Source organism: Haliotis rufescens, unplaced genomic scaffold (genome assembly GCF_023055435.1).
Source record: "Haliotis rufescens isolate VD_foot unplaced genomic scaffold, xgHalRufe1.0.p SCAF_12, whole genome shotgun sequence".
NCBI lineage: Eukaryota > Metazoa > Mollusca > Gastropoda > Lepetellida > Haliotidae > Haliotis > Haliotis rufescens.
This window is the reverse complement of record NW_025963802.1, coordinates 862564-884595: the sequence shown is the minus strand read 5'-3', so window position 1 is coordinate 884595 and position 22032 is coordinate 862564. Positions and strand designations below refer to the sequence as shown.

At 37.4% G+C, this 22032-nt stretch overlaps 5 long non-coding RNA genes across 5 annotated transcripts; all 5 read left to right on the top strand.

Annotated features, from left to right (window-relative positions):
- Positions 1–166: 166 nt before the first annotated feature.
- On the top strand, positions 167–703 carry LOC125378323. Its single transcript, XR_007220189.1, has 2 exons — positions 167–353; positions 601–703. It is a non-coding gene; the product is annotated as an uncharacterized LOC125378323 (long non-coding RNA).
- Positions 704–4162: 3459 nt separating this feature from the next.
- On the top strand, positions 4163–4699 carry LOC125378322. Its single transcript, XR_007220188.1, has 2 exons — positions 4163–4349; positions 4597–4699. It is a non-coding gene; the product is annotated as an uncharacterized LOC125378322 (long non-coding RNA).
- A 3460-nt stretch (positions 4700–8159) lies between these two features.
- On the top strand, positions 8160–8696 carry LOC125378321. The gene is made up of 2 exons (XR_007220187.1): positions 8160–8346; positions 8594–8696. It is a non-coding gene; the product is annotated as an uncharacterized LOC125378321 (long non-coding RNA).
- Positions 8697–12156: 3460 nt separating this feature from the next.
- LOC125378320 lies at positions 12157–12693 on the top strand. Its single transcript, XR_007220186.1, has 2 exons — positions 12157–12343; positions 12591–12693. It is a non-coding gene; the product is annotated as an uncharacterized LOC125378320 (long non-coding RNA).
- Positions 12694–20144: 7451 nt separating this feature from the next.
- On the top strand, positions 20145–20681 carry LOC125378319. Its single transcript, XR_007220185.1, has 2 exons — positions 20145–20331; positions 20579–20681. It is a non-coding gene; the product is annotated as an uncharacterized LOC125378319 (long non-coding RNA).
- Positions 20682–22032: the final 1351 nt, after the last annotated feature.

The following is a 22032-nucleotide window of genomic DNA, read 5'->3' as shown; positions in this document are numbered from 1 at the left end:
CAAAATGATGAAGATAGTCGCCGCTCTTGTTGCCTGCCTGGCTGTTACCGCCTTTGCCGAGCCTACCGGTCTGTATGGTGGAATTGGCGGGTTGAAAGGAGGACTGGGCGGAATTGGCTACGGAATGGGTGGATTGCACGGAGGCCTTGGAGGTCTGTACGGAGGCTATGGAGGTCTGTACGGAGGCATGGGAGGTCTATACGGAGGCGTGGGAGGTCTATACGGAGGCATGGGAGGTCTATACGGAGGCGTGGGAGGTCTATACGGAGGCATGGGAGGTCTGTACGGAGGACTTGGAGGCTATGGTGGTCTCTACGGCGGAATTGGAGGATACGGAATTGGATTGGGAAAAGGTATTTCACAAAATATGATATCATTTGTTTATCGTATCCCACTTTCAGTCTCGTTTGCAAAATTTTATAATTTACCTATGTGGTATTATTATTTTACGCGACAAAGCTGATGACATTTATAAAACATCTTCAAAATTATTCTCTGCTTTCTCTAATATTTGGTTTAGCTTATCATGCAGCTAGTTTCAAGACTTCGTTGTGACTTATCCATATATCCCAATTTTATTCTACTATTTTTTTGTTTCAGGTATCGGCTATTATTGAGTTATTATCACCTGCAATGTGATGCTGGGTATTTATGTATATTCTCAAACCAATGGAATTGGTTCAATAAAATCTTGTCATATTTATTTACGCCTTGAAATTTGTTTGACAATCTGAAAACTGAATTGAATGTTCACAATGGAAAAGTGATCTATGTTTCTCCATATTGTATACACTGGACATAGTACGTGTTGTAGACCAATATCCAAGCACTTAAATGATATTGCGTTTTACTTCAAGCTAAGATATCAACTACTGAAATGTGTATTAAGTTCCTGAGGAAACCGGACATGATGATAAGAGGAGGGATTTTATGCTTGATGTATCTCCCACAAAATGTCACTTACCCGAGTTCATGTTTCACGGGAATGTATCATTTGGGCTGCCACGAAAGGGTTTGATGGCCATTTGAAGTACCATAATATCTGGAATTGGCTGTCTGTATTTCAATTTGCATTTTAAAAACACGCAGCGAAACAAATAAGCAGGAGTATCAATTTTGGTCAAAGCGTTCATTAACGGGATCAAGGGGTAGACAGTGTGCACTGTATTGAAATGCAAATGTGTGTGCTGTCCTTGAAAATGAGCGAAAGTTGTATTCAGAATACAATCTACATGTTGTTATGGCGCTTTGTATAAATAATATCTGAGCTGCTGCAATGAAACAGCGAAAGCCATGGTGATGTAGAGCATCAAAACAAATGTTGCAAGATTCTTACTGCTTTGGTTAGAAGGGAATGCATACAGTTGGAATTTCCATGACAGTAACATATCTTTACAGTTTATTAATAACACAAACAAAACGATTGAATTCAAAAGTAACTATTAAAAACGCTTGTCCGGGTGTAGCTTATCAAACTACGAATTATTTGTAATTTCCATCAAACATGTACTTCTTGATTTGATGATGCAATTTAACATTTTGCATACTGCTTATGTAATTAATAGGAGAAGTATCTATATAGATATTTAGTTGTGTGTTTACTAACCACCTTCCCTGTAGGCGCTATTTGTAAAATACATATTGATTAAATCAGACTACGAATTTTAAGATTCCGAACTGGATTGGTAGGATTGAAGATTGCAATCAACAAACAAATAGCTAATATATCCCTATTGTTTGATTACAACGCAAAAGTGACAATCATTTATCAATACAAAGGAGATTGCATTTGGTAACTGTAGAGAGTGAAATTCAGCGGAATAAATGGTCCAACTTTAAAGCTTGTCATAAGTCTTTATAACAACAACCAGACTGTAAAAACAAGTCGTTTGATCATGTCTATCTTTGAAAACACCTTTGTGTTATACTTTAAGAGCATTTTCTTCTGAAAACACACGTCTTTACTTTTAGATGTACGGTTTTTCTGGGAAACGCTTATATAGTTATACATTGTCAAACTGATTTGCGCGTGTTTTATTCTTGGTATGAGTTTTGGTTTAAACACGCCTTAAAAGAACACAGTCATCACTATCACTACTGCTTCATCATGTCAAGGGCATACGTAAAGGGTAGAGGCGATTTATATACTTTCTTCTTTCTTCTAATGTTTAGAACCAAAGATTCACCCGAAGATTAAAACACGTTAAAGTGAGTTATTTGCAACAGTGATTCAGTATATATGCAAATGTATGAATGGCTGAGACGTTGTCAAAAGACAACATTCTCCCAATCTGGCACACGATGGAACAGACGGAGGAGCTCAAATATACACAAATATAAACTATTCATTAACACCTGGTGACATCACTGATATTCAGTATATGTTTTAGCACAATCTTGCCTTTTACACCCAATGAAATCTGTTTCAGCAGATAATGGAGCCTGATTATTCTCTGGCGTTGACGATTTATGTAGTTAAAGGGTCATCATTCTATAATTATTATATCAATATTCAGGCGTTATCTATAGAAATTGAGATAACAAATTTAGTGATGCTCGTATTATTACAAATGCCTTGATAATGAAGTGTACAATTACCAAGATGATATGTTGAAAATAAGAGAGTTCTCTCAAGAAACGCAGTTGCAAATAAAAGCCACATAACCCTTTTCAGAATCATTCGAAACCTCTGCTCGAAGCAGAGACCATGGTACGATTTCGACTTAAATGATCACACGCATGTGCGTATGAATGACTACCAGATAGTGATGATACCTGGCGGTTGCCAAAAGTAAGCGTATCCTGCCCCAACGGTTCCTCCGTCACAAACACATACAAAGACAAGTCAACAAAGACGAGAAAACAAGCTGTTGTTCATATGTCAATCATGTTTTCAGAAGACATTGGTGTAATTTAGGCTTTTAACAGATATTACACGCATAAAAAGGTGTTGTGAGTATTCATAGTGACAGTCCCTTTGTGAGAAGAAACCAATATATGTACCTATCAGTTAGGAAATAAAGCTGTTGTAGTTTATTGTTATTGTGCAGTAAGATAAATAAAATTCGGGGAGAATAATGTATAGTATCTGGGGACTTCTGCAGTATATTCAGCAGAAGCTATTTTCTTGTGAGCAGGCTGCTGTATTACACGGAAACGGTTAGCATAGTTGACCCCGTGTGGTACAGTGCTACTGCTGTACTGTGGTGAGGCTGTACTAGTGTGTTGTGTCAGTTTTCTGGTCTCTTGTTATGTCGTATCACACAGATGCATTATAATGTCTGATGTATGTTGCTCCCTCATCATATATTTACTGGATACACACTTTTCAGACCGTTATCGAATATTTACTTGATATAGGTTAAACGTTGAGTATCGAGGACTGTTTGAAATGCAGTTGGACGATGCCAGAGAGAGTGTGTCTGTTTGCCACCTTTATATACGTTGTCTTGTACTTCCTTAATCGATGTTCATGTATACCAGCTCGCATGTGTACCCGTAGGGTGATAACCTCGGGCCCTTTGATGCGAAAAGAATGCTTAATTTACACCATTAAACTGAGGTGCGTTACTTACCTGGAAGTGGCCAGCCCAAGGTAAATCAATCACGTATAATTCACAAATGGTATATATAAAGGATGGGGGAAACTGTTCCATCATCTCTTATCTTCACCTGCCGTTGAGACACAGATACGAGTCAAGACCAAACTGTAAGTACTATTTTAAGGTTTGCTTGTGATATATATGTATACTTTTAATGTTTGATTCATCTGCTGCGCATCTGGCTGTTTTCAATCTTTATGTTGAGCCAATTCATAAAAGTACGAATATGTAACATAAAACGTTCTTGTAAATTGGGAAATATATGAATGCAGGTGAAAGTAAAACTGATAACATAATTCACAATGAGTGGTGTGAACTGAATGTACCAGATGAGTAACGATAACATGCTATTTCCCTTTCTTGACAACGATTTTCACCTTACTCAATAGATACTCAAAATGATGAAGATAGTCGCCGCTCTTGTTGCCTGCCTGGCTGTTACCGCCTTTGCCGAGCCTACCGGTCTGTATGGTGGAATTGGCGGGTTGAAAGGAGGACTGGGCGGAATTGGCTACGGAATGGGTGGATTGCACGGAGGCCTTGGAGGTCTGTACGGAGGCTATGGAGGTCTGTACGGAGGCATGGGAGGTCTATACGGAGGCGTGGGAGGTCTATACGGAGGCATGGGAGGTCTATACGGAGGCGTGGGAGGTCTATACGGAGGCATGGGAGGTCTGTACGGAGGACTTGGAGGCTATGGTGGTCTCTACGGCGGAATTGGAGGATACGGAATTGGATTGGGAAAAGGTATTTCACAAAATATGATATCATTTGTTTATCGTATCCCACTTTCAGTCTCGTTTGCAAAATTTTATAATTTACCTATGTGGTATTATTATTTTACGCGACAAAGCTGATGACATTTATAAAACATCTTCAAAATTATTCTCTGCTTTCTCTAATATTTGGTTTAGCTTATCATGCAGCTAGTTTCAAGACTTCGTTGTGACTTATCCATATATCCCAATTTTATTCTACTATTTTTTTGTTTCAGGTATCGGCTATTATTGAGTTATTATCACCTGCAATGTGATGCTGGGTATTTATGTATATTCTCAAACCAATGGAATTGGTTCAATAAAATCTTGTCATATTTATTTACGCCTTGAAATTTGTTTGAGAATCTGAAAACTGAATTGAATGTTCACAATGGAAAAGTGATCTATGTTTCTCCATATTGTATACACTGGACATAGTACGTGTTGTAGACCAATATCCAAGCACTTAAATGATATTGCGTTTTACTTCAAGCTAAGATATCAACTACTGAAATGTGTATTAAGTTCCTGAGGAAACCGGACATGATGATAAGAGGAGGGATTTTATGCTTGATGTATCTCCCACAAAATGTCACTTACCCGAGTTCATGTTTCACGGGAATGTATCATTTGGGCTGCCACGAAAGGGTTTGATGGCCATTTGAAGTACCATAATATCTGGAATTGGCTGTCTGTATTTCAATTTGCATTTTAAAAACACGCAGCGAAACAAATAAGCAGGAGTATCAATTTTGGTCAAAGCGTTCATTAACGGGATCAAGGGGTAGACAGTGTGCACTGTATTGAAATGCAAATGTGTGTGCTGTCCTTGAAAATGAGCGAAAGTTGTATTCAGAATACAATCTACATGTTGTTATGGCGCTTTGTATAAATAATATCTGAGCTGCTGCAATGAAACAGCGAAAGCCATGGTGATGTAGAGCATCAAAACAAATGTTGCAAGATTCTTACTGCTTTGGTTAGAAGGGAATGCATACAGTTGGAATTTCCATGACAGTAACATATCTTTACAGTTTATTAATAACACAAACAAAACGATTGAATTCAAAAGTAACTATTAAAAACGCTTGTCCGGGTGTAGCTTATCAAACTACGAATTATTTGTAATTTCCATCAAACATGTACTTCTTGATTTGATGATGCAATTTAACATTTTGCATACTGCTTATGTAATTAATAGGAGAAGTATCTATATAGATATTTAGTTGTGTGTTTACTAACCACCTTCCCTGTAGGCGCTATTTGTAAAATACATATTGATTAAATCAGACTGCGAATTTTAAGATTCCGAACTGGATTGGTAGGATTGAAGATTGCAATCAACAAACAAATAGCTAATATATCCCTATTGTTTGATTACAACGCAAAAGTGACAATCATTTATCAATACAAAGGAGATTGCATTTGGTAACTGTAGAGAGTGAAATTCAGCGGAATAAATGGTCCAACTTTAAAGCTTGTCATAAGTCTTTATAACAACAACCAGACTGTAAAAACAAGTCGTTTGATCATGTCTATCTTTGAAAACACCTTTGTGTTATACTTTAAGAGCATTTTCTTCTGAAAACACACGTCTTTACTTTTAGATGTACGGTTTTTCTGGGAAACCCTTATATAGTTATACATTGTCAAACTGATTTGCGCGTGTTTTTATTCTTGATATGAGTTTTGGTTTAAACACGCCTTAAAAGAACACAGTCATCACTATCACTACTGCTTCATCATGTCAAGGGCATACGTAAAGGGTAGAGGCGATTTATATACTTTCTTCTTTTTTCTAATGTTTAGAACCAAAGATTCACCCGAAGATTAAAACACGTTAAAGTGAGTTATTTGCAACAGTGAATCAGTATATATGCAAATGTATGAATGGCTGAGACGTTGTCAAAAGACAACGTTCTCCCAATCTGGCACACGATGGAACTGACGGAGGAGCTCAAATATATACAAATATAAACTATTCATTAACACCTGGTGACATCACTGATATTCAGTATATGTTTTAGCACAATCTTGCCTTTTACACCCAATGAAATCTGTTTCAGCAGATATTGGAGCCTGATTATTCTCTGGCGTTGACGATTAATGTAGTTAAAGGGTCATCATTCTATAATTATTATATCAATATTCAGGCGTTATCTATAGAAATTGAGATAACAAATTTAGTGATGCTCGTATTATTACAAATGCCTTGATAATGAAGTGTACAATTATCAAGATGATATGTTGAAAATAAGAGAGTTCTCTCAAGAAACGCAGTTGCAAATAAAAGCCACATAACCCTTTTCAGAATCATTCGAAAGCTCTGCTCGAAGCAGAGACAATTGTACGATTTCGACTTTAATGATCACACGCATGTGCGTATGAATGACTACCAGATAGTGATGATACCTGGCGGTTGCCAAAAGTAAGCGTATCCTGCCCCAACGGTTCCTCCGTCACAAACACATACAAAGACAAGTCAACAAAGACGAGAAAACAAGCTGTTGTTCATATGTCAATCATGTTTTCAGAAGACATTGGTGTAATTTAGGCTTTTAACAGATATTACACGCATAAAAAGGTGTTGTGAGTATTCATAGTGACAGTCCCTTTGTGAGAAGAAACCAATATATGTACCTATCAGTTAGGAAATAAAGCTGTTGTAGTTTATTGTTATTGTGCAGTAAGATAAATAAAATTCGGGGAGAATAATGTATAGTATCTGGGGACTTCTGCAGTATATTCAGCAGAAGCTATTTTCTTGTGAGCAGGCTGCTGTATTACACGGAAACGGTTAGCATAGTTGACCCCGTGTGGTACAGTGCTACTGCTGTACTGTGGTGAGGCTGTACTAGTGTGTTGCGTCAGTTTTCTGGTCTCTTGTTATGTCGTATCACACAGATGCATTATAATGTCTGATGTATGTTGCTCCCTCATCATATATTTACTGGATACACACTTTTCAGACCGTTATCGAATATTTACTTGATATAGGTTAAACGTTGAGTATCGAGGACTGTTTGAAATGCAGTTGGACGATGCCAGAGAGAGTGTGTCTGTTTGCCACCTTTATATACGTTGTCTTGTACTTCCTTAATCGATGTTCATGTATACCAGCTCGCATGTGTACCCGTAGGGTGATAACCTCGGGCCCTTTGATGCGAAAAGAATGCTTAATTTACACCATTAAACTGAGGTGCGTTACTTACCTGGAAGTGGCCAGCCCAAGGTAAATCAATCACGTATAATTCACAAATGGTATATATAAAGGATGGGGGAAACTGTTCCATCATCTCTTATCTTCACCTGCCGTTGAGACACAGATACGAGTCAAGACCAAACTGTAAGTACTATTTTAAGGTTTGCTTGTGATATATATGTATACTTTTAATGTTTGATTCATCTGCTGCGCATCTGGCTGTTTTCAATCTTTATGTTGAGCCAATTCATAAAAGTACGAATATGTAACATAAAACGTTCTTGTAAATTGGGAAATATATGAATGCAGGTGAAAGTAAAACTGATAACATAATTCACAATGAGTGGTGTGAACTGAATGTACCAGATGAGTAACGATAACATGCTATTTCCCTTTATTGACAACGATTTTCACCTTACTCAATAGATACTCAAAATGATGAAGATAGTCGCCGCTCTTGTTGCCTGCCTGGCTGTTACCGCCTTTGCCGAGCCTACCGGTCTGTATGGTGGAATTGGCGGGTTGAAAGGAGGACTGGGCGGAATTGGCTACGGAATGGGTGGATTGCACGGAGGCCTTGGAGGTCTGTACGGAGGCTATGGAGGTCTGTACGGAGGCATGGGAGGTCTATACGGAGGCGTGGGAGGTCTATACGGAGGCATGGGAGGTCTATACGGAGGCGTGGGAGGTCTATACGGAGGCATGGGAGGTCTGTACGGAGGACTTGGAGGCTATGGTGGTCTCTACGGCGGAATTGGAGGATACGGAATTGGATTGGGAAAAGGTATTTCACAAAATATGATATCATTTGTTTATCGTATCCCACTTTCAGTCTCGTTTGCAAAATTTTATAATTTACCTATGTGGTATTATTATTTTACGCGACAAAGCTGATGACATTTATAAAACATCTTCAAAATTATTCTCTGCTTTCTCTAATATTTGGTTTAGCTTATCATGCAGCTAGTTTCAAGACTTCGTTGTGACTTATCCATATATCCCAATTTTATTCTACTATTTTTTTGTTTCAGGTATCGGCTATTATTGAGTTATTATCACCTGCAATGTGATGCTGGGTATTTATGTATATTCTCAAACCAATGGAATTGGTTCAATAAAATCTTGTCATATTTATTTACGCCTTGAAATTTGTTTGAGAATCTGAAAACTGAATTGAATGTTCACAATGGAAAAGTGATCTATGTTTCTCCATATTGTATACACTGGACATAGTACGTGTTGTAGACCAATATCCAAGCACTTAAATGATATTGCGTTTTACTTCAAGCTAAGATATCAACTACTGAAATGTGTATTAAGTTCCTGAGGAAACCGGACATGATGATAAGAGGAGGGATTTTATGCTTGATGTATCTCCCACAAAATGTCACTTACCCGAGTTCATGTTTCACGGGAATGTATCATTTGGGCTGCCACGAAAGGGTTTGATGGCCATTTGAAGTACCATAATATCTGGAATTGGCTGTCTGTATTTCAATTTGCATTTTAAAAACACGCAGCGAAACAAATAAGCAGGAGTATCAATTTTGGTCAAAGCGTTCATTAACGGGATCAAGGGGTAGACAGTGTGCACTGTATTGAAATGCAAATGTGTGTGCTGTCCTTGAAAATGAGCGAAAGTTGTATTCAGAATACAATCTACATGTTGTTATGGCGCTTTGTATAAATAATATCTGAGCTGCTGCAATGAAACAGCGAAAGCCATGGTGATGTAGAGCATCAAAACAAATGTTGCAAGATTCTTACTGCTTTGGTTAGAAGGGAATGCATACAGTTGGAATTTCCATGACAGTAACATATCTTTACAGTTTATTAATAACACAAACAAAACGATTGAATTCAAAAGTAACTATTAAAAACGCTTGTCCGGGTGTAGCTTATCAAACTACGAATTATTTGTAATTTCCATCAAACATGTACTTCTTGATTTGATGATGCAATTTAACATTTTGCATACTGCTTATGTAATTAATAGGAGAAGTATCTATATAGATATTTAGTTGTGTGTTTACTAACCACCTTCCCTGTAGGCGCTATTTGTAAAATACATATTGATTAAATCAGACTGCGAATTTTAAGATTCCGAACTGGATTGGTAGGATTGAAGATTGCAATCAACAAACAAATAGCTAATATATCCCTATTGTTTGATTACAACGCAAAAGTGACAATCATTTATCAATACAAAGGAGATTGCATTTGGTAACTGTAGAGAGTGAAATTCAGCGGAATAAATGGTCCAACTTTAAAGCTTGTCATAAGTCTTTATAACAACAACCAGACTGTAAAAACAAGTCGTTTGATCATGTCTATCTTTGAAAACACCTTTGTGTTATACTTTAAGAGCATTTTCTTCTGAAAACACACGTCTTTACTTTTAGATGTACGGTTTTTCTGGGAAACCCTTATATAGTTATACATTGTCAAACTGATTTGCGCGTGTTTTTATTCTTGATATGAGTTTTGGTTTAAACACGCCTTAAAAGAACACAGTCATCACTATCACTACTGCTTCATCATGTCAAGGGCATACGTAAAGGGTAGAGGCGATTTATATACTTTCTTCTTTTTTCTAATGTTTAGAACCAAAGATTCACCCGAAGATTAAAACACGTTAAAGTGAGTTATTTGCAACAGTGAATCAGTATATATGCAAATGTATGAATGGCTGAGACGTTGTCAAAAGACAACATTCTCCCAATCTGGCACACGATGGAACTGACGGAGGAGCTCAAATATATACAAATATAAACTATTCATTAACACCTGGTGACATCACTGATATTCAGTATATGTTTTAGCACAATCTTGCCTTTTACACCCAATGAAATCTGTTTCAGCAGATATTGGAGCCTGATTATTCTCTGGCGTTGACGATTAATGTAGTTAAAGGGTCATCATTCTATAATTATTATATCAATATTCAGGCGTTATCTATAGAAATTGAGATAACAAATTTAGTGATGCTCGTATTATTACAAATGCCTTGATAATGAAGTGTACAATTATCAAGATGATATGTTGAAAATAAGAGAGTTCTCTCAAGAAACGCAGTTGCAAATAAAAGCCACATAACCCTTTTCAGAATCATTCGAAAGCTCTGCTCGAAGCAGAGACAATTGTACGATTTCGACTTTAATGATCACACGCATGTGCGTATGAATGACTACCAGATAGTGATGATACCTGGCGGTTGCCAAAAGTAAGCGTATCCTGCCCCAACGGTTCCTCCGTCACAAACACATACAAAGACAAGTCAACAAAGACGAGAAAACAAGCTGTTGTTCATATGTCAATCATGTTTTCAGAAGACATTGGTGTAATTTAGGCTTTTAACAGATATTACACGCATAAAAAGGTGTTGTGAGTATTCATAGTGACAGTCCCTTTGTGAGAAGAAACCAATATATGTACCTATCAGTTAGGAAATAAAGCTGTTGTAGTTTATTGTTATTGTGCAGTAAGATAAATAAAATTCGGGGAGAATAATGTATAGTATCTGGGGACTTCTGCAGTATATTCAGCAGAAGCTATTTTCTTGTGAGCAGGCTGCTGTATTACACGGAAACGGTTAGCATAGTTGACCCCGTGTGGTACAGTGCTACTGCTGTACTGTGGTGAGGCTGTACTAGTGTGTTGCGTCAGTTTTCTGGTCTCTTGTTATGTCGTATCACACAGATGCATTATAATGTCTGATGTATGTTGCTCCCTCATCATATATTTACTGGATACACACTTTTCAGACCGTTATCGAATATTTACTTGATATAGGTTAAACGTTGAGTATCGAGGACTGTTTGAAATGCAGTTGGACGATGCCAGACAGAGTGTGTCTGTTTGCCACCTTTATATACGTTGTCTTGTACTTCCTTAATCGATGTTCATGTATACCAGCTCGCATGTGTACCCGTAGGGTGATAACCTCGGGCCCTTTGATGCGAAAAGAATGCTTAATTTACACCATTAAACTGAGGTGCGTTACTTACCTGGAAGTGGCCAGCCCAAGGTAAATCAATCACGTATAATTCACAAATGGTATATATAAAGGATGGGGGAAACTGTTCCATCATCTCTTATCTTCACCTGCCGTTGAGACACAGATACGAGTCAAGACCAAACTGTAAGTACTATTTTAAGGTTTGCTTGTGATATATATGTATACTTTTAATGTTTGATTCATCTGCTGCGCATCTGGCTGTTTTTAATCTTTATGTTGAGCCAATTCATAAAAGTACGAATATGTAACATAAAACGTTCTTGTAAATTGGGAAATATATGAATGCAGGTGAAAGTAAAACTGATAACATAATTCACAATGAGTGGTGTGAACTGAATGTACCAGATGAGTAACGATAACATGCTATTTCCCTTTCTTGACAACGATTTTCACCTTACTCAATAGATACTCAAAATGATGAAGATAGTCGCCGCTCTTGTTGCCTGCCTGGCTGTTACCGCCTTTGCCGAGCCTACCGGTCTGTATGGTGGAATTGGCGGGTTGAAAGGAGGACTGGGCGGAATTGGCTACGGAATGGGTGGATTGCACGGAGGCCTTGGAGGTCTGTACGGAGGCTATGGAGGTCTGTACGGAGGCATGGGAGGTCTATACGGAGGCGTGGGAGGTCTATACGGAGGCATGGGAGGTCTATACGGAGGCGTGGGAGGTCTATACGGAGGCATGGGAGGTCTGTACGGAGGACTTGGAGGCTATGGTGGTCTCTACGGCGGAATTGGAGGATACGGAATTGGATTGGGAAAAGGTATTTCACAAAATATGATATCATTTGTTTATCGTATCCCACTTTCAGTCTCGTTTGCAAAAATTTATAATTTACCTATGTGGTATTATTATTTTACGCGACAAAGCTGATGACATTTATAAAACATCTTCAAAATTATTCTCTGCTTTCTCTAATATTTGGTTTAGCTTATCATGCAGCTAGTTTCAAGACTTCGTTGTGACTTATCCATATATCCCAATTTTATTCTACTATTTTTTTGTTTCAGGTATCGGCTATTATTGAGTTATTATCACCTGCAATGTGATGCTGGGTATTTATGTATATTCTCAAACCAATGGAATTGGTTCAATAAAATCTTGTCATATTTATTTACGCCTTGAAATTTGTTTGAGAATCTGAAAACTGAATTGAATGTTCACAATGGAAAAGTGATCTATGTTTCTCCATATTGTATACACTGGACATAGTACGTGTTGTAGACCAATATCCAAGCACTTAAATGATATTGCGTTTTACTTCAAGCTAAGATATCAACTACTGAAATGTGTATTAAGTTCCTGAGGAAACCGGACATGATGATAAGAGGAGGGATTTTATGCTTGATGTATCTCCCACAAAATGTCACTTACCCGAGTTCATGTTTCACGGGAATGTATCATTTGGGCTGCCACGAAAGGGTTTGATGGCCATTTGAAGTACCATAATATCTGGAATTGGCTGTCTGTATTTCAATTTGCATTTTAAAAACACGCAGCGAAACAAATAAGCAGGAGTATCAATTTTGGTCAAAGCGTTCATTAACGGGATCAAGGGGTAGACAGTGTGCACTGTATTGAAATGCAAATGTGTGTGCTGTCCTTGAAAATGAGCGAAAGTTGTATTCAGAATACAATCTACATGTTGTTATGGCGCTTTGTATAAATAATATCTGAGCTGCTGCAATGAAACAGCGAAAGCCATGGTGATGTAGAGCATCAAAACAAATGTTGCAAGATTCTTACTGCTTTGGTTAGAAGGGAATGCATACAGTTGGAATTTCCATGACAGTAACATATTTTTACAGTTTATTAATAACACAAACAAAACGATTGAATTCAAAAGTAACTATTAAATACGCTTGTCCGGGTGTAGCTTATCAAACTACGAATAATTTGTAATTTCCATCAAACATGTACTTCTTGATTTGATGATGCAATTTAACATTTTGCATACTGCTTATGTAATTAATAGGAGAAGTATCTATATAGATATTTAGTTGTGTGTTTACTAACCACCTTCCCTGTAGGCGCTATTTGTAAAATACATATTGATTAAATCAGACTGCGAATTTTAAGATTCCGAACTGGATTGGTAGGATTGAAGATTACAATCAACAAACAAATAGCTAATATATCCCTATTGTTTGATTACAACGCAAAAGTGACAATCATTTATCAATACAAAGGAGATTGCATTTGGTAACTGTAGAGAGTGAAATTCAGCGGAATAAATGGTCCAACTTTAAAGCTTGTCATAAGTCTTTATAACAACAACCAGACTGTAAAAACAAGTCGTTTGATCATGTCTATCTTTGAAAACACCTTTGTGTTATACTTTAAGAGCATTTTCTTCTGAAAACACACGTCTTTACTTTTAGATGTACGGTTTTTCTGGGAAACCCTTATATAGTTATACATTGTCAAACTGATTTGCGCGTGTTTTATTCTTGATATGAGTTTTGGTTTAAACACGCCTTAAAAGAACACAGTCATCACTATCACTACTGCTTCATCATGTCAAGGGCATACGTAAAGGGTAGAGGCGATTTATATACTTTCTTCTTTCTTCTAATGTTTAGAACCAAAGATTCACCCGAAGATTAAAACACGTTAAAGTGAGTTATTTGCAACAGTGATTCAGTATATATGCAAATGTATGAATGGCTGAGACGTTGTCAAAAGACAACATTCTCCCAATCTGGCACACGATGGAACTGACGGAGGAGCTCAAATATATACAAATATAAACTATTCATTAACACCTGGTGACATCACTGATATTCAGTATATGTTTTAGCACAATCTTGCCTTTTACACCCAATGAAATCTGTTTCAGCAGATATTGGAGCCTGATTATTCTCTGGCGTTGACGATTTATGTAGTTAAAGGGTCATCATTCTATAATTATTATATCAATATTCAGGCGTTATCTATAGAAATTGAGATAACAAATTTAGTGATGCTCGTATTATTACAAATGCCTTGATAATGAAGTGTACAATTATCAAGATGATACGTTGAAAATAAGAGAGTTCTCTCAAGAAACGCAGTTGCAAATAAAAGCCACATAACCCTTTTCAGAATCATTCGAAAGCTCTGCTCGAAGCAGAGACCATGGTACGATTTCGACTTTAATGATCACACGCATGTGCGTATGAATGACTACCAGATAGTGATGATACCTGGCGGTTGCCAAAAGTAAGCGTATCCTGCCCCAACGGTTCCTCCGTCACAAACACATACAAAGACAAGTCAACAAAGACGAGAAAACAAGCTGTTGTTCATATGTCAATCATGTTTTCAGAAGACATTGGTGTACTTTAGGCTTTTAACAGATATTACACGCATAAAAAGGTGCTGTGAGTATTCATAGTGACAGTCCCTTTGTGAGAAGAAACCAATATATGTACCTATCAGTTAGGAAATAAAGCTGTTGTAGTTTATTGTTATTGTGCAGTAAGATAAATAAAATTCGGGGAGAATAATGTAGTATCTGGGGACTTCTGCAGTATATTCAGCAGAAGCTATTTTCTTGTGAGCAGGCTGCTGTATTACACGGAAACGGTTAGCATAGTTGACCCCGTGTGGTACAGTGCTACTGCTGTACTGTGGTGAGACTGTACTAGTGTGTTGCGTCAGTTTTCTGGTCTCTTGTTATGTCGTATCACACAGATGCATTATAATGTCTGATGTATGTTGCTCCCTCATCATATATTTACTGGATACACACTTTTCAGACCGTTATCGAATATTTACTTGATATAAATTAAACGTTGAGTATCGAGGACTGTTTGAAATGCAGTTGGACGATGCCAGAGAGAGTGTGTCTGTTTGCCACCTTTATATACGTTGTCTTGTACTTCCTTAATCGATGTTCATGTATACCAGCTCGCATGTGTACCCGTAGGGTGATAACCTCGGGCCCTTTGATGCGAAAAGAATGCTTAATTTACACCATTAAACTGAGGTGCGTTACTTACCTGGAAGTGGCCAGCCCAAGGTAAATCAATCACGTATAATTCACAAATGGTATATATAAAGGATGGGGGAAACTGTTCCATCATCTCTTATCTTCACCTGCCGTTGAGACACAGATACGAGTCAAGACCAAACTGTAAGTACTATTTTAAGGTTTGCTTGTGATATATATGTATACTTTTAATGTTTGATTTATCTGCTGCGCATCTGGCTGTTTTCAATCTTTATGTTGAGCCAATTCATAAAAGTACGAATATGTAACATAAAACGTTCTTGTAAATTGGGAAATATATGAATGCAGGTGAAAGTAAAACTGATAACATAATTCACAATGAGTGGTGTGAACTGAATGTACCAGATGAGTAACGATAACATGCTATTTCCCTTTATTGACAACGATTTTCACCTTACTCAATAGATACTCAAAATGATGAAGATAGTCGCCGCTCTTGTTGCCTGCCTGGCTGTTACCGCCTTTGCCGAGCCTACCGGTCTGTATGGTGGAATTGGCGGGTTGAAAGGAGGACTGGGCGGAATTGGCTACGGAATGGGTGGATTGCACGGAAGCCTTGGAGGTCTGTACGGAGGCTATGGAGGTCTGTACGGAGGCATGGGAGGTCTATACGGAGGCGTGGGAGGTCTATACGGAGGCATGGGAGGTCTATACGGAGGCGTGGGAGGTCTATACGGAGGCATGGGAGGTCTGTACGGAGGACTTGGAGGCTATGGTGGTCTCTACGGCGGAATTGGAGGATACGGAATTGGATTGGGAAAAGGTATTTCACAAATATGATATCATTTGTTTATCGTATCCCACTTTCAGTCTCGTTTGCAAAATTTTATAATTTACCTATGTGGTATTATTATTTTACGCCACAAAGCTGATGACATTTATAAAACATCTTCAAAATTATTCTCTGCTTTCTCTAATATTTGGTTTAGCTTATCATGCAGCTAGTTTCAAGACTTCGTTGTAACTTATCCATATATCCCAATTTTATTCTACTATTTTTTTGTTTCAGGTATCGGCTATTATTGAGTTATTATCACCTGCAGTGTGATGCTGGCTATTTATGTATATTCTCAAACCAATGGAATTGGTTCAATAAAATCTTGTCATATTTATTTACGCCTTGAAATTTGTTTGAGAATCTGAAAACTGAATTGAATGTTCACAATGGAAAAGTGATCTATGTTTCTCCATATTGTATACACTGGACATAGTACGTGTTGTAGACCAATATCCAAGCACTTAAATGATATTGCGTTTTACTTCAAGCTAAGATATCAACTACTGAAATGTGTATTAAGTTCCTGAGGAAACCGGACATGATGATAAGAGGAGGGATTTTATGCTTGATGTATCTCCCACAAAATGTCACTTACCCGAGTTCATGTTTCACGGGAATGTATCATTTGGGCTGCCACGAAAGGGTTTGATGGCCATTTGAAGTACCATAATATCTGGAATTGGCTGTCTGTATTTCAATTTGCATTTTAAAAACACGCAGCGAAACAAATAAGCAGGAGTATCAATTTTGGTCAAAGCGTTCATTAACGGGATCAAGGGGTAGACAGTGTGCACTGTATTGAAATGCAAATGTGTGTGCTGTCCTTGAAAATGAGCGAAAGTTGTATTCAGAATACAATCTACATGTTGTTATGGCGCTTTGTATAAATAATATCTGAGCTGCTGCAATGAAACAGCGAAAGCCATGGTGATGTAGAGCATCAAAACAAATGTTGCAAGATTCTTACTGCTTTGGTTAGAAGGGAATGTATACAGTTGGAATTTCCATGACAGTAACATATCTTTACAGTTTATTAATAACACAAACAAAACGATTGAATTCAAAAGTAACTATTAAAAACGCTTGTCCGGGTGTAGCTTATCAAACTACGAATTATTTGTAATTTCCATCAAACATGTACTTCTTGATTTGATGATGCAATTTAACATTTTGCATACTGCTTATGTAATTAATAGGAGAAGTATCTATATAGATATTTAGTTGTGTGTTTACTAACCACCTTCCCTGTAGGCGCTATTTGTAAAATAAATATTGATTAAATCAGACTGCGAATTTTAAGATTCCGAACTGGATTGGTAGGATTGAAGATTGCAATCAACAAACAAATAGCTAATATATCCCTATTGTTTGATTACAACGCAAAAGTGACAATCATTTATCAATACAAAGGAGATTGCATTTGGTAACTGTAGAGAGTGAAATTCAGCGGAATAAATGGTCCAACTTTAAAGCTTGTCATAAGTCTTTATAACAACAACCAGACTGTAAAAACAAGTCGTTTGATCATGTCTATCTTTGAAAACACCTTTGTGTTATACTTTAAGAGCATTTTCTTCTGAAAACACACGTCTTTACTTTTAGATGTACGGTTTTTCTGGGAAACCCTTATATAGTTATACATTGTCAAACTGATTTGCGCGTGTTTTTATTCTTGATATGAGTTTTGGTTTAAACACGCCTTAAAAGAACACAGTCATCACTATCACTACTGCTTCATCATGTCAAGGGCATACGTAAAGGGTAGAGGCGATTTATATACTTTCTTCTTTTTTCTAATGTTTAGAACCAAAGATTCACCCGAAGATTAAAACACGTTAAAGTGAGTTATTTGCAACAGTGAATCAGTATATATGCAAATGTATGAATGGCTGAGACGTTGTCAAAAGACAACGTTCTCCCAATCTGGCACACGATGGAACTGACGGAGGAGCTCAAATATATACAAATATAAACTATTCATTAACACCTGGTGACATCACTGATATTCAGTATATGTTTTAGCACAATCTTGCCTTTTACACCCAATGAAATCTGTTTCAGCAGATATTGGAGCCTGATTATTCTCTGGCGTTGACGATTAATGTAGTTAAAGGGTCATCATTCTATAATTATTATATCAATATTCAGGCGTTATCTATAGAAATTGAGATAACAAATTTAGTGATGCTCGTATTATTACAAATGCCTTGATAATGAAGTGTACAATTATCAAGATGATATGTTGAAAATAACAGAGTTCTCTCAAGAAACGCAGTTGCAAATAAAAGCCACATAACCCTTTTCAGAATCATTCGAAACCTCTGCTCGAAGCAGAGACCATGGTACGATTTCGACTTAAATGATCACACGCATGTGCGTATGAATGACTACCAGATAGTGATGATACCTGGCGGTTGCCAAAAGTAAGCGTATCCTGCCCCAACGGTTCCTCCGTCACAAACACATACAAAGACAAGTCAACAAAGACGAGAAAACAAGCTGTTGTTCATATGTCAATCATGTTTTCAGAAGACATTGGTGTAATTTAGGCTTTTAACAGATATTACACGCATAAAAAGGTGTTGTGAGTATTCATAGTGACAGTCCCTTTGTGAGAAGAAACCAATATATGTACCTATCAGTTAGGAAATAAAGCTGTTGTAGTTTATTGTTATTGTGCAGTAAGATAAATAAAATTCGGGGAGAATAATGTAGTATCTGGGGACTTCTGCAGTATATTCAGCAGAAGCTATTTTCTTGTGAGCAGGCTGCTGTATTACACGGAAACGGTTAGCATAGTTGACCCCGTGTGGTACAGTGCTACTGCTGTACTGTGGTGAGGCTGTACTAGTGTGTTGCGTCAGTTTTCTGGTCTCTTGTTATGTCGTATCACACAGATGCATTATAATGTCTGATGTATGTTGCTCCCTCATCATATATTTACTGGATACACACTTTTCAGACCGTTATCGAATATTTACTTGATATAGGTTAAACGTTGAGTATCGAGGACTGTTTGAAATGCAGTTGGACGATGCCAGAGAGAGTGTGTCTGTTTGCCACCTTTATATACGTTGTCTTGTACTTCCTTAATCGATGTTCATGTATACCAGCTCGCATGTGTACCCGTAGGGTGATAACCTCGGGCCCTTTGATGCGAAAAGAATGCTTAATTTACACCATTAAACTGAGGTGCGTTACTTACCTGGAAGTGGCCAGCCCAAGGTAAATCAATCACGTATAATTCACAAATGGTATATATAAAGGATGGGGGAAACTGTTCCATCATCTCTTATCTTCACCTGCCGTTGAGACACAGATACGAGTCAAGACCAAACTGTAAGTACTATTTTAAGGTTTGCTTGTGATATATATGTATACTTTTAATGTTTGATTCATCTGCTGCGCATCTGGCTGTTTTCAATCTTTATGTTGAGCCAATTCATAAAAGTACGAATATGTAACATAAAACGTTCTTGTAAATTGGGAAATATATGAATGCAGGTGAAAGTAAAACTGATAACATAATTCACAATGAGTGGTGTGAACTGAATGTACCAGATGAGTAACGATAACATGCTATTTCCCTTTCTTGACAACGATTTTCACCTTACTCAATAGATACTCAAAATGATGAAGATAGTCGCCGCTCTTGTTGCCTGCCTGGCTGTTACCGCCTTTGCCGAGCCTACCGGTCTGTATGGTGGAATTGGCGGGTTGAAAGGAGGACTGGGCGGAATTGGCTACGGAATGGGTGGATTGCACGGAGGCCTTGGAGGTCTGTACGGAGGCTATGGAGGTCTGTACGGAGGCATGGGAGGTCTATACGGAGGCGTGGGAGGTCTATACGGAGGCATGGGAGGTCTATACGGAGGCGTGGGAGGTCTATACGGAGGCATGGGAGGTCTGTACGGAGGACTTGGAGGCTATGGTGGTCTCTACGGCGGAATTGGAGGATACGGAATTGGATTGGGAAAAGGTATTTCACAAAATATGATATCATTTGTTTATCGTATCCCACTTTCAGTCTCGTTTGCAAAATTTTATAATTTACCTATGTGGTATTATTATTTTACGCGACAAAGCTGATGACATTTATAAAACATCTTCAAAATTATTCTCTGCTTTCTCTAATATTTGGTTTAGCTTATCATGCAGCTAGTTTCAAGACTTCGTTGTGACTTATCCATATATCCCAATTTTATTCTACTATTTTTTTGTTTCAGGTATCGGCTATTATTGAGTTATTATCACCTGCAATGTGATGCTGGGTATTTATGTATATTCTCAAACCAATGGAATTGGTTCAATAAAATCTTGTCATATTTATTTACGCCTTGAAATTTGTTTGAGAATCTGAAAACTGAATTGAATGTTCACAATGGAAAAGTGATCTATGTTTCTCCATATTGTATACACTGGACATAGTACGTGTTGTAGACCAATATCCAAGCACTTAAATGATATTGCGTTTTACTTCAAGCTAAGATATCAACTACTGAAATGTGTATTAAGTTCCTGAGGAAACCGGACATGATGATAAGAGGAGGGATTTTATGCTTGATGTATCTCCCACAAAATGTCACTTACCCGAGTTCATGTTTCACGGGAATGTATCATTTGGGCTGCCACGAAAGGGTTTGATGGCCATTTGAAGTACCATAATATCTGGAATTGGCTGTCTGTATTTCAATTTGCATTTTAAAAACACGCAGCGAAACAAATAAGCAGGAGTATCAATTTTGGTCAAAGCGTTCATTAACGGGATCAAGGGGTAGACAGTGTGCACTGTATTGAAATGCAAATGTGTGTGCTGTCCTTGAAAATGAGCGAAAGTTGTATTCAGAATACAATCTACATGTTGTTATGGCGCTTTGTATAAATAATATCTGAGCTGCTGCAATGAAACAGCGAAAGCCATGGTGATGTAGAGCATCAAAACAAATGTTGCAAGATTCTTACTGCTTTGGTTAGAAGGGAATGTATACAGTTGGAATTTCCATGACAGTAACATATCTTTACAGTTTATTAATAACACAAACAAAACGATTGAATTCAAAAGTAACTATTAAAAACGCTTGTCCGGGTGTAGCTTATCAAACTACGAATTATTTGTAATTTCCATCAAACATGTACTTCTTGATTTGATGATGCAATTTAACATTTTGCATACTGCTTATGTAATTAATAGGAGAAGTATCTATATAGATATTTAGTTGTGTGTTTACTAACCACCTTCCCTGTAGGCGCTATTTGTAAAATAAATATTGATTAAATCAGACTGCGAATTTTAAGATTCCGAACTGGATTGGTAGGATTGAAGATTGCAATCAACAAACAAATAGCTAATATATCCCTATTGTTTGATTACAACGCAAAAGTGACAATCATTTATCAATACAAAGGAGATTGCATTTGGTAACTGTAGAGAGTGAAATTCAGCGGAATAAATGGTCCAACTTTAAAGCTTGTCATAAGTCTTTATAACAACAACCAGACTGTAAAAACAAGTCGTTTGATCATGTCTATCTTTGAAAACACCTTTGTGTTATACTTTAAGAGCATTTTCTTCTGAAAACACACGTCTTTACTTTTAGATGTACGGTTTTTCTGGGAAACCCTTATATAGTTATACATTGTCAAACTGATTTGCGCGTGTTTTTATTCTTGATATGAGTTT